This window comes from Acartia tonsa, chromosome 10, assembly GCF_053477335.1.
Source record: "Acartia tonsa isolate MP-2025a chromosome 10, ASM5347733v1, whole genome shotgun sequence".
NCBI classification, from domain to species: domain Eukaryota; kingdom Metazoa; phylum Arthropoda; class Copepoda; order Calanoida; family Acartiidae; genus Acartia; species Acartia tonsa.
Window position 1 is genome coordinate 21631547 of NC_137269.1, and position 11135 is coordinate 21642681.

Consider the following 11135-nt stretch of genomic DNA (forward strand, 5'->3'; position numbering starts at 1 on the left):
TTATAAGGGTCACATTTTTTTACTGCGATAAGACGGAAGATTGTGATTTTAAAAAAACGGGGAGGGATGGCTCAGTATTTTTGAAAATATGGAATAAAACCTGTCTAGGTTCTTTAGATTTCCAGGTAAAGAAAAAGGAGTACTTACACAATACACATATCATATAATATAAAGTAGTAAGCTGTTTTTTTGTCTGAAGCTAAAAATAATACTGGTCCGATTGGGTTGTACATTTTAGGGAAGCTTTATATATATCCCTGTTTGGTTTTATGCTATATTCCTGACTTCTCCCACCCTCCCCTAAAGATTAGGGTCAAAGCAACTAGTTTTACCTATAGGATAAGATGATATTTTTTTAAACTAGGTATCTAAACTTAAATCTCAATTTCAAAACCAATGCAAATGCAATCATTTAAACTTTAGACTTGTTCCTAGGTTATTAAAAACAATTGTGTTACAGCAGATATTATGTTAAAATAAGTTTTAAATTAGGTTGTAAAAGAACTGAATATTATAACAATAGAATTATTATTTTAACTGTTACTTGCCCTTTATATTTTGCATGTAATTTATTAAGGTTTTAAACTGTAGATTTATATTTTTAAAAGATTTTAATTTCACTTTCTAAAGAAAGATTACCTTTGATGTACTTTTCAGTATTCCTAAAAGATAAAAGTATAGCAAAAGAACTGCTTAGATTTACATTGCCAATTCTCTACTTAAAAGTATAGTAAACCTAAACTAGATCGCGTCATATTAGAGAGATAAAAATTGCTAAAATTTCTGGCACATGAAGAATTATGAGCTAGTAGGAGAAATTTGTTGCCTATACACAGGCACGACTCTTTATGAACTGTTAGAACTTCCAGAAAAAGGTTTTGAAATCATAAGATTGATTGTCTGTGTCTGTGTTTGAATACCTAGATTAAAGAGTAGATGCTTAGCTTCCAGAAAAAAATGATCTGATAAAAGTAGAGTTCTATCTTAATAGCAAAAGAGAAAAACGCATTTCCCCTTGTTTTTAACAGTACATTACAGACAGATCAACGGACCAGTAATTATATATGGGATGATCAACAGTGTAGGGAAAATTAGTCTTCTATCATGAATAGTAGCCGAGAAAATCAGACACAAGGACGTACATTTCAAATTATAGAGTAGCTTCGCTACTAACTTAATACACGATTTATTTATTTTCCATTGCCTATCTCCAAATCTGTGTTAACCAAAGAGAGAATAATTTGTATTGTTAGAGATAAGTGTAGTTTGTCTACCTACATATTTTTATTCCCAGACCTACTCTGCAGTTTTATCTGTCAGTAGGTTGGGATTTCCTTAAATAGTTTTACACATTATTTGTTTTACGTAGAATAAGCTGAATGTTTGTAATTACATAGAGCAAAATTTTTTTTTAGCCCTCATAATATATTTTTACAGAAAACCAACCATTTTATTACACAATACTTGTCTGGAAGTCCTTATTGGATTTAGTTGTTCGTTACGCTTATTTTGGGCCAAACCATTTTCCTTACTATAAGTTGCGCATCTAATATAGCAGTTTAACATCTTTAGTTATGACGCAGTTTTAGACCATCACCTCCATGACTACAGTCGTAGGTTTATATTAAACGCACTATGATTATCTCATTGATACATTGTTGAAATTTCAAATTTGATCATTAAAATAATTGCATTATCTTTATCTGGATAATGTTGTTCTTGTTTATGTTTTGTAAATGTTTGTACGGCTATCTGCTAGGCTTAAGAGAGATAAATGGATATTCAACATAATATTCCTATACAAAACAGCCAGTTATATGTAGAGTGTTTTTATAGCGAGAAAAATAGCTTAAACCCCGTTAGAAAAATAAATGAAGAAGTTATGTAAAGATTCCCTGAAATGCATAACACAATCAGTAGTTAGCGGGATACTAATAGTCCTTGAGGGCTCAGAAACCTCCTATTTTGGCTGATACAGATAGTTAAAAAATTCTTAAAGTTGTTGCTTGACGAAAATTTAGAATCTTTAAACAGTGAGGAAGGGATTGTTTTTAACCATATTTTTTGGGTTTTTTTTCATGGGATTATCCGCTCTAAGAAAATAGCTTAAAACCATCACAGGAAGCTATATTATTGCATAAACACTGAAGTGAAGAGTACATACTTGTTGAAATATAGGGCTTTATTCAGGGATCTAAAGGTATAGGACAATGGCCAATAAATTTGTGTACATTGTACATCCCCAATGATGATACCCCTTCTGTGCAATTAGTGGTTGAAACGTTTGGACACTCAACTTATCAAACCAATCGATCTAAATTTAATAAAAGACCCCAAAGCCAACAAAAATGGAAATGTTAATTTAAAACTTTGGGGACTAGTGTAATAATCAGCCCAATTTCCCCTCTCTCCCTGGTTTAATCAGAGATAACACCAAACTAATTATTAACAATAAGTTACAAAATATAATTAGACAATTTAGATGTAAGTAAAACTTTAAAATATTCAAACACCATAATTTCTTTTCCCCTTAATAATAACATAATACCAGCTAATTAGCACATAATGATTACACAAAAGCAAAAAAATATTGTTATATAAAGTTGTTAATTGTTTTTCCTACAAAATACATTAAGCATTCAATTAATGAATATAACAAACCACTTTAGTTGTTAATGGGTGAACTAGAAATTTATCTATAAATAATTAATCCCAAATCATTTGGATATCCTTATTCTTAAAGATATAAAATTTATCAGCAAAACTGGAATTAATTAAGAGTTTAGAGGGATAAGACAATGGAAGCTAAATTGATGTACATACATCCTCAATTATTATAAATACAATTTCCCCGTCTCATGTATAAATTAAATTTTTGTTCAACGGGTGTTAGAGCGTGTTTTTAAAACCTTGGGACACTTATAATCTAAAGTCCAATTTTTCCTCCGTCCCTTTATTTATTTAAGCCTTAATTTTTATTTTTAGCCTATTTCTAAAACAGTTTGAACTTATCAAAGCATTTGATAGAAGAATGATTAGCCATAGGGAGAGAAAATCCTTGTATAAAAGTAACAGGATGGTAGTCTGTGTGTGTGTGTGTGTGTGTCGCAGGTTCTCCTTTACAGTGAAGATTAATAAAAAAGTTGGGATGGGGTAGGTAGTCTATAGGGCCTGTAGGGGTGTAACCCAGGGAGGGAGAAGACATTGGGCTGTTTTAGTCCCCAAAGTTTTATATTAACGGTTTCTTAATTGTTGCCCTAATAACGTTGGTTAATTTTATTAGATTTTGATTGGTTGGTTGATTAAGTTGATTTTCCAAACTTTTCAACCACTAATTTTAATCTACAGAAGGGGTAATTTTGTGTATTATCATTGGGGATGTACAACAATTTATCTTCCCCGCAAGATTTATAAGCTATAAAAGGCTGAAATTTACTTATTAGGTAAAATATAAAGACTTGTTTGTTTTGTAAATATTAAATTGATTAGTATTTAAATAGTGACCGTCTTACATCCATAGAATATAGATTTGTACTACTTTGAAAAAGTGTAAATGCATTTGCAATAATAATATACATTATTCCGAATGCATCATTGAGCCTATAAAGATTCTGTTATCAATTATTAATTACGTGCAATAAATATTAATTGCTATTTTATTGCATATTTATTCTTATATTCATATGTATACGTGCATTTAGTAACATTTTTAGTATAGTATAGCTTCCTATTATTAGGGTTTGACCGTTATATAGTGTTTATTAAATATCAAATATTTTAAAGTACAACCTGCCATGGTCGTTAATTGCCCCCCCCCCCCCCAATCAAAGTTTTTTTGCCGTTCATTTTGCTTGTGTGAAAGTTAAAATTTTCTGACTTTTCTAATACCACAAATATGAGCCAACTGCAATCGTTGGAAGGAAACACGCTCTTACCAACCTTAATCTTTTTATTGTAGATAAAGCCAACTTGAGAAATTCTACGTTTTCTATGATAAGTCCCTAATCATTAACAGCCCCGTGCCCAATAAACATGGCATTAACAATCCTAAAGTAAACTATTAAAATCAATTTAAATTTTTGGCGCTTTGACAGAACTTTCCCCTCTCTTATTTTGTCGTGACAATAAAGGTGAAGGGGGGAGGGGAGGGGTGTAGTTGATATAAAGAATTTTGTCCTTTTTTTCAACTTATAATATCCTAAACCAAACATATCAATCATGTATTTTTCCATCAACAGATGGCTGCACATTTTTTCCCATAAGATTTACAAATTTCCCAGAAAAAAATAAAATAATATTTTCTATCATACAAGACTAAAAACTGGAACAATTTTTTTGCCAATTACAACTAAAAGATTTTTGTGTTTAATTTTCAATATTATTCTATTATAAAAAAAAGACCTAACTATGAATAGCGCAGCTCAAAAAAATAACAAATTTCATGGAGATACACGTAAAAGCGAGTTATATGTAAAATAGACGTTTGGTCATAGAACATTTTTTTCACTATTACGTTTCCCTCCCAAATATTATATTTACCTCAGTTTGGTGATCTAACAGACAGACAGGCAAATGGAAAAATTGAGTTACAGAGTAGATGTCCATTGATTATGAAAAACTTCAAATGATATTTCAGAAGCATATCTTTTGTCACAGTCTAAATAAACTCCTTCCCACTAAAACTTTTTACAGAAGAACCAACAGGCAACAGGATAGAAATACAGGCAGACAATTTTAATTATAAAGAAGCAATGCTGTGAATAGCGTAAAATTGAATATAAACCATACAGGGCTACCCTGTAACCAATATAAACCTAACCAAAAGAAAAACAATTACACAAAAAACCCTCTTCCCTTAATTTCAAATGATTGCGAGATAAAAAGGTGGAGGTTTTTCTGTGCTAGGTCCTATGAGGGAAACCGTCTTGAATATCAAAACAAACAGACATACTATTAAGCTGTGTGTTTAACAAATGATCCATCATTCTTGTCTGCCCATCTTAAATTTTTATATGTACTTTTCAGATGCGTAGTATCTCTAAACAGAATCATATGAACTTCTACATTTTTTAAGAATGTGTGCGGAGACTCAACAAAGTGTCCGAAAAAATAAGTCGTGTGACGTCATAAAAGGGAAGAATGAGAGGAGAAGTGGGAAAGGAAACTCATAAAAGAGATGGGTCTTGACTTTACACGGCTCATTTTTTCGGACGCTTTGTAGAGTCTCATGTGTGCAAAAGTAAACTTTGTCGTCCTTGTTAAATAATTTGCAGATTTTTTTTAATCAAAAAGAATCCTATTTCTATGTAGGTATAAAGAAACAGGATATTTTCAATGGCTCGGCAGCCGCACATCAGTCGCCTATTAGCCCCAGAGAAATTAACCATTTACAAATCAGCTGGAAGTCTAATCCTTACCCAAATATATGAATCCATCTTTCCAATGAAATTTTCAAAGCGTTCAAAAGAGTTTAAATTTGAGGCTTAGTCGCGGCTGTCTTTTTTCTTCTTTATTGCTCCTTTTTTCCTTTTTTTTTTAATAAACGCCTTATAATTTCAAATAATTTCGCTATCTATTGACCTCATCGTCCTTGTTATGTGTGTATCCGTATTTACCTTAAGATTAAATAACCTAAGTATCATACTCTAATATCTTTATTTTTTTAGTTTACAGTCTGTTTTGCAAAGTGTAGGTGTTAAAAAAACAGATATTTTTCCTTAATTAAAGGGTTAGCTACATCTCTCTTAATTAATTTTTAAGCAATACTTTTTTAATGGATAAAACAGTTCTTGTATATGTTTGTACAATTACATAGTTAGATAATTTCTTTGGTGAAAATGTATGTTTGTATATTTTTTCTCCTTGGCCCCATTTTTCTTCACTTTCTTATTAATTTGATTTTTATATGCAGGCTCTGCTTTTTATTTTTTTAGTGGTTTAAAATTATCTCTGTAATACTCATAACGACTCGTAGAACTAGATTTCATTACAAAAAAGTAATAGTCCCTTTCATAACATCGCCCCATAAGGGGCGATTCGTCATATTTTTAAAATGGCTTTTTATAGGTTATTTTAGGTTTGGTTAGGTGATTGCCTCACAGGGTTAGGTAATTGGCCCCGCAGGGTTAGAGCCCCATTCAGGGGCCTGAAATAGGAGAAAAGCTACTGTGAAAAATACGAAGAATCGCCCCATAAGGTGCGATGTTATGAAAGGGACTATACCCAAAACTTTTGCTAAATTTTTATCCAAAAACAAAATAATTTCTTGACAGAGAACTTGCACTGAGAAAATAAATGGCTATCATTTATAAGTAGACTAACTACGAAGGTCATCCTGCGCTATGAAATAGAATCTATCAGTTTGTGCAGTGCAGTGCATTTAAATGATGGTGCGATTCCGACTATAGATGCGTTCTGTATTAAAAATGTTGGTAATCCATCTGTCTTTTTTCATATCTCATTGCACTTAATATTATTAATATACACTATGCCCAACAAATAAATACTTTTTACAAAAAAAATATGATGAGGTTACTTATAGAAAATTGAATTTCAATAACATCTCATAATTGTCCTTCACAGTGAAGCTTCTTATAGGTCAATATAAGGATTATATTCATTTTGAGGGAGGGTACCCCCACCCTCCCAAGATTGATCGCTAATTAAAGCGTTAGGATGTAGACACAAGTAGGTTTTTAAAATTATAGAATTCCAATAAACAACAAATTTATTTTTGGTATTGAGTATGTTAATTAAAACAATTACAAAACAACAAGTAAGCCTCCCTAAAATATAACATACAAACTACATCTATTATCTATCACGCAACTTATGGACATAATTGTCTGTGTAAAATAATTATTTATGAGATATCCCGTTCTTAGCTTACAGACAGAAGAATTATATGTAGTACTTTACTGTGTTTTCTGAGTTGCAAAGCTTATCTTTTTTGTCTGAAGCTTACGATCTCATTGACTAATAAAATTGGGTAAATTTCACATGATGATTTTAGACTATTTTTTTTCATATTTAAATCTTGGGATGGTTTTAGCTATTTTTTTTAGCCCCATTTGAATACAGAGCCCCTTGATGCTAGAAGCGCAACCGCTAGTATTTAACATATTTAAAAATTTTCTAGCAGACAAAAAGAATAGAAATAATATTGAATTATGATAACATCAAAAACAAAATAGATTTAAAAAATAATATGTTTCATTCTTTTATAACAAATATTTTTAACTTGAAGCCAATACACAAAAGTATAAAGAAAATAATCTATTAGAATACTGCACAAATAATCAATTATAAGTTATAATATGTCGATTTCACTGAGGTTTACAAGTAGCTGCTAGCCCTGCTTAAAATCATTCAATTATTAACATAATATAAACTTCATTTAAAAATTTCACTGCTAAATAAATACAAAGCGTGAATTGTGAGCTTTTTGCTAAATATGTTAGGGTTAATACAATTTGAAAATTATACCTAATTGTTAGATTTGAAAACAATATAAACATTCAATTGGACTATATTTTCAAGACAAAAAAACATATATGGACTTTAAAAAAGCTTCAAATATTTTTTTTCAATTGAGATGCACTTTACAGTTAATAATAAGTATTGTAAGGTTTGTCTAAGATAAAGTATAAGTATATGCAGATATTCAAGAGACAATTGTCCTAAATACATATTATTATATATAGCAAAGCTTCTCTAGGAATTACTTACTTATTTATCCTTGTATAAAAGTATCAGGATGTGTTTCTGTTTGTGTGTTTCGATTTAAAAACTTTCAATAAGACTTTATTAACGATGAAGTTTGTTATCAATGCTCATGCTCAACAATTCTATAATAATTTACAGATAATCAAAACGTTGATTTTATACACAAGATTTTATTATTTTTTTGATTTTTGAAGCCAATATAACTACCTAAAAGGTAATTATATCTATATGTATTTTGGAGCATCGTGAATTTTAATATATTTTAACAACAGATGGAGAAAGATAAATTGGTGTTCTCTTCCATTATCACCCCTTCCTCCACCCCTAAAATAAATTGAAAATAGATTTCGTTAGTTTTTTATTGATGTCAGTTTAGGTTACATTGGTTACTCGGTAGCCCCACATGGGTGATGTATCGCATGTATTAGTCCCACAGAGTAAACGCCCCCATGGTGGGTAAGTCAAAAGAATAACAATTCCCTTAATTTTCAATTGAACCTAGTAAAAGAGTCTGACTCAAATTATGACGTCAAAAAAAATTAACCAACGAGAGGCCAGTACACACTGTAATTGAATAATGGTAAAATTTATAGTGGCCTCTTATTGGTTAATTTTTTTTGACGTCATTATCTGAGTCAGACACTTTTACTAGGTTCTTTCACAGTGCCTTCGAAGGTGCTTTGACTTTAGTGTCAGAACCTAAATTGGGACATAGTGCACTTCATTACCCTAGGTTAGGTAACTTCATTTCACTTTTCAATAAAATCTAAAATGCAGCCGTTTTTGAGAAAATTAGATTTAAAAATTTCAAGTTCAATTTTCACCCACTAGGAGTTACCGCATAATCATGACAAGAAAAGCAAAGATTATTTATTTAAAATTTTGAACAACTTTGCTTTTATAAAGTCAGTCATAAAACCTCTCTATATATGATTTATTTAAGGCTGAATTTCCGTGACCTTAGCAAAGCAATTGATAAAAATGGCCATTAATTAACTCACTTCAGGAGTGGTTTTATGAAGAACTTTATAAAAGCAAAGTTGTTCAAAATTTTAAATAAATAATCTTTGCTTTTCTTGTCATGATTATGTCCCAATTTAGGTTCTGACACTAAAGTCAAAGCACCTTCGAAGGCACTGTGCTTTCAATTTATCTAAATAAAAAAGATAATTGGGGAGATAAATGCTTTGCTAATCTATATTTGTCAAAGTTTGTTTTGACATTCTTGTTTTTAACAAAGACTTTGCTTTTGCTTTTTGTACCTTTTAAACTGAATAAATGTTTGTAAACATTGAAAAAATTTAATCCTGGGGAGTTGAAAATTTACATCAATTTCAATAAATTAGAATTAGAATTCAGATTAGTATTTAGAAGTTATTATTGACTAGCGGCTACCACCTAGAGGCTCAGTTTTCGGGGGGTATGGAGGGGGCATATTTATAGTTTAAACCATCCCAAGACCTCAATTCTTTATAAAATAGACTAAAACCATCCATGTATCTAAGTAAAGCTTCTCTCTAAGATGAAAATGCATTTCCTATATACATTACTATCGAAATTTGAAAACCTTATTTATAGAAATTTATCATGAATTAAAACATTACCACTCCAATAGAATCTATTTAAACTGTACATACAGACATTTAATTACTATGATAGCATTAAAATTACCATATAAAGCTAATTAGACGCTAAAATTCATCTATGCAAGAGTAAAGGATTTATCAGGGAAAGAGGAGACATGGGAGTGGAAATTATACTGGTACCCAAAGCATGTTGGATACATTTTTATACATTGATTGGTTGGTAGAAATAGCAATATCTAAACTTTTTAAAGCATAATCTATAGAAGGGGTAATTTTGTTTGTCATAATTAGGATTTTATCATCTCTTTTTTTCTTGAATAAACATCTATTTGATTATATGTAATATGAAGTCTACAGTAACTTCTAGGGTTCGTCTAAACGTAGTCTCCTGACTTTAGAATATGAAAATTTCAAAAAAAAAGCTGATTTCTTAACTATAACAAATGTGTAATAAATGTGTAATAGTTATTTATCGCATCGTATTATAAACGGCTTTCCGCGGATATAGAATGTACAATTATATGATTAAAACTAGTTTTTTTAGCCCCGAGGTGCCGAAGGCACCGGCTAAAAAATCTAGTTTTAATCTTATGATTGTACATTTTTATATTCGTAGAAAGCTGGATATAATACGATGCTAGACATAGTTTTTTCGTATGGATGAGAACTGGTTACTATCCACCGGATTCGAATAAATACGAGAAATACTATTCTTAAGTCAAACTGTTTATAATTATAGAATATACTTTTTTTCTCAGATAAAATGTTAAAATTATGCCTGAAAAAAAAAGATATAAAATACGTGGATGTTGTGGCAGGAGAATTTTCGGCGTCAATTAAGGTGGATAAAATAATTTTACTATCCTTTAAGAATCATATAATACGTTGTATTTTTCAGAATGCAGTGCACATTTCAGTACATACATACAATAGAGTTTTAAAAAAGATTATAGCATCATAAATATTAAAATAACTTTTATGGTTTTTGTCTGTTAATTTAATTTTTCAGAACAGATTACATGGTAGCCCTCCATGGTTAGGACAACACAGTTATAGGCCCTGCATTGTTAGGGCACCTTGCAGGATTTAAGCTTGGAGTAGAAACTAACCCAACCTATTTAAATTTATTCAAGAAAACAAAGAGATGGGGTTTAGTGCTCGATAGACACTTTAAAGAAAATTATATACATAATTCATAATCTAATTAATAATTTAATTAACAAAATAGTAGGTTTTCAACAAGTATTAAAATCATTAATAGATTTTAGTTGCTTTAAGGACATTGGAAAAAAAGGAATGTTTGTGCTCCAGTAATTATCTAATCTTTATATCTATTTGCTTACATTAGGTATTGGCATGTAATAATAAGTAAATAGTCTACATTTCTTTATTTCTTATTCATATTCATATGCAACAAAGTCTGAGTGTCAATCATTCTTCTACAAGGAGTAGGTATATTAAAGTTAGGCAATAAATATTTTGTCCACTTAAAATTTTTATTCATGCATTAATATAATTGGAGAATAATTTTCGGTCAACATCTAAAAAATTATATATCTATAATACAAAGTAGCTTGATGGTTGACCGTCCGTCCGTCTGTCCCTTAAGATCTCGGTAACCGCTGAACCGATCGGATTCTACTCTTCAGGGTATATACCTATTGGTCCGAAAATTTTGAAATTTATACTGGGGCAGCTGTAATTTTTTTTCCCGAAAATTTTGAAATTGATACTGGGGCAGCTCCAATTTTTTTTTAATTACCTCTTGCGGCAAAGCCCCTAGAGGCTAGGGGCGAAGCTGCTAGTATATATATATATATATAG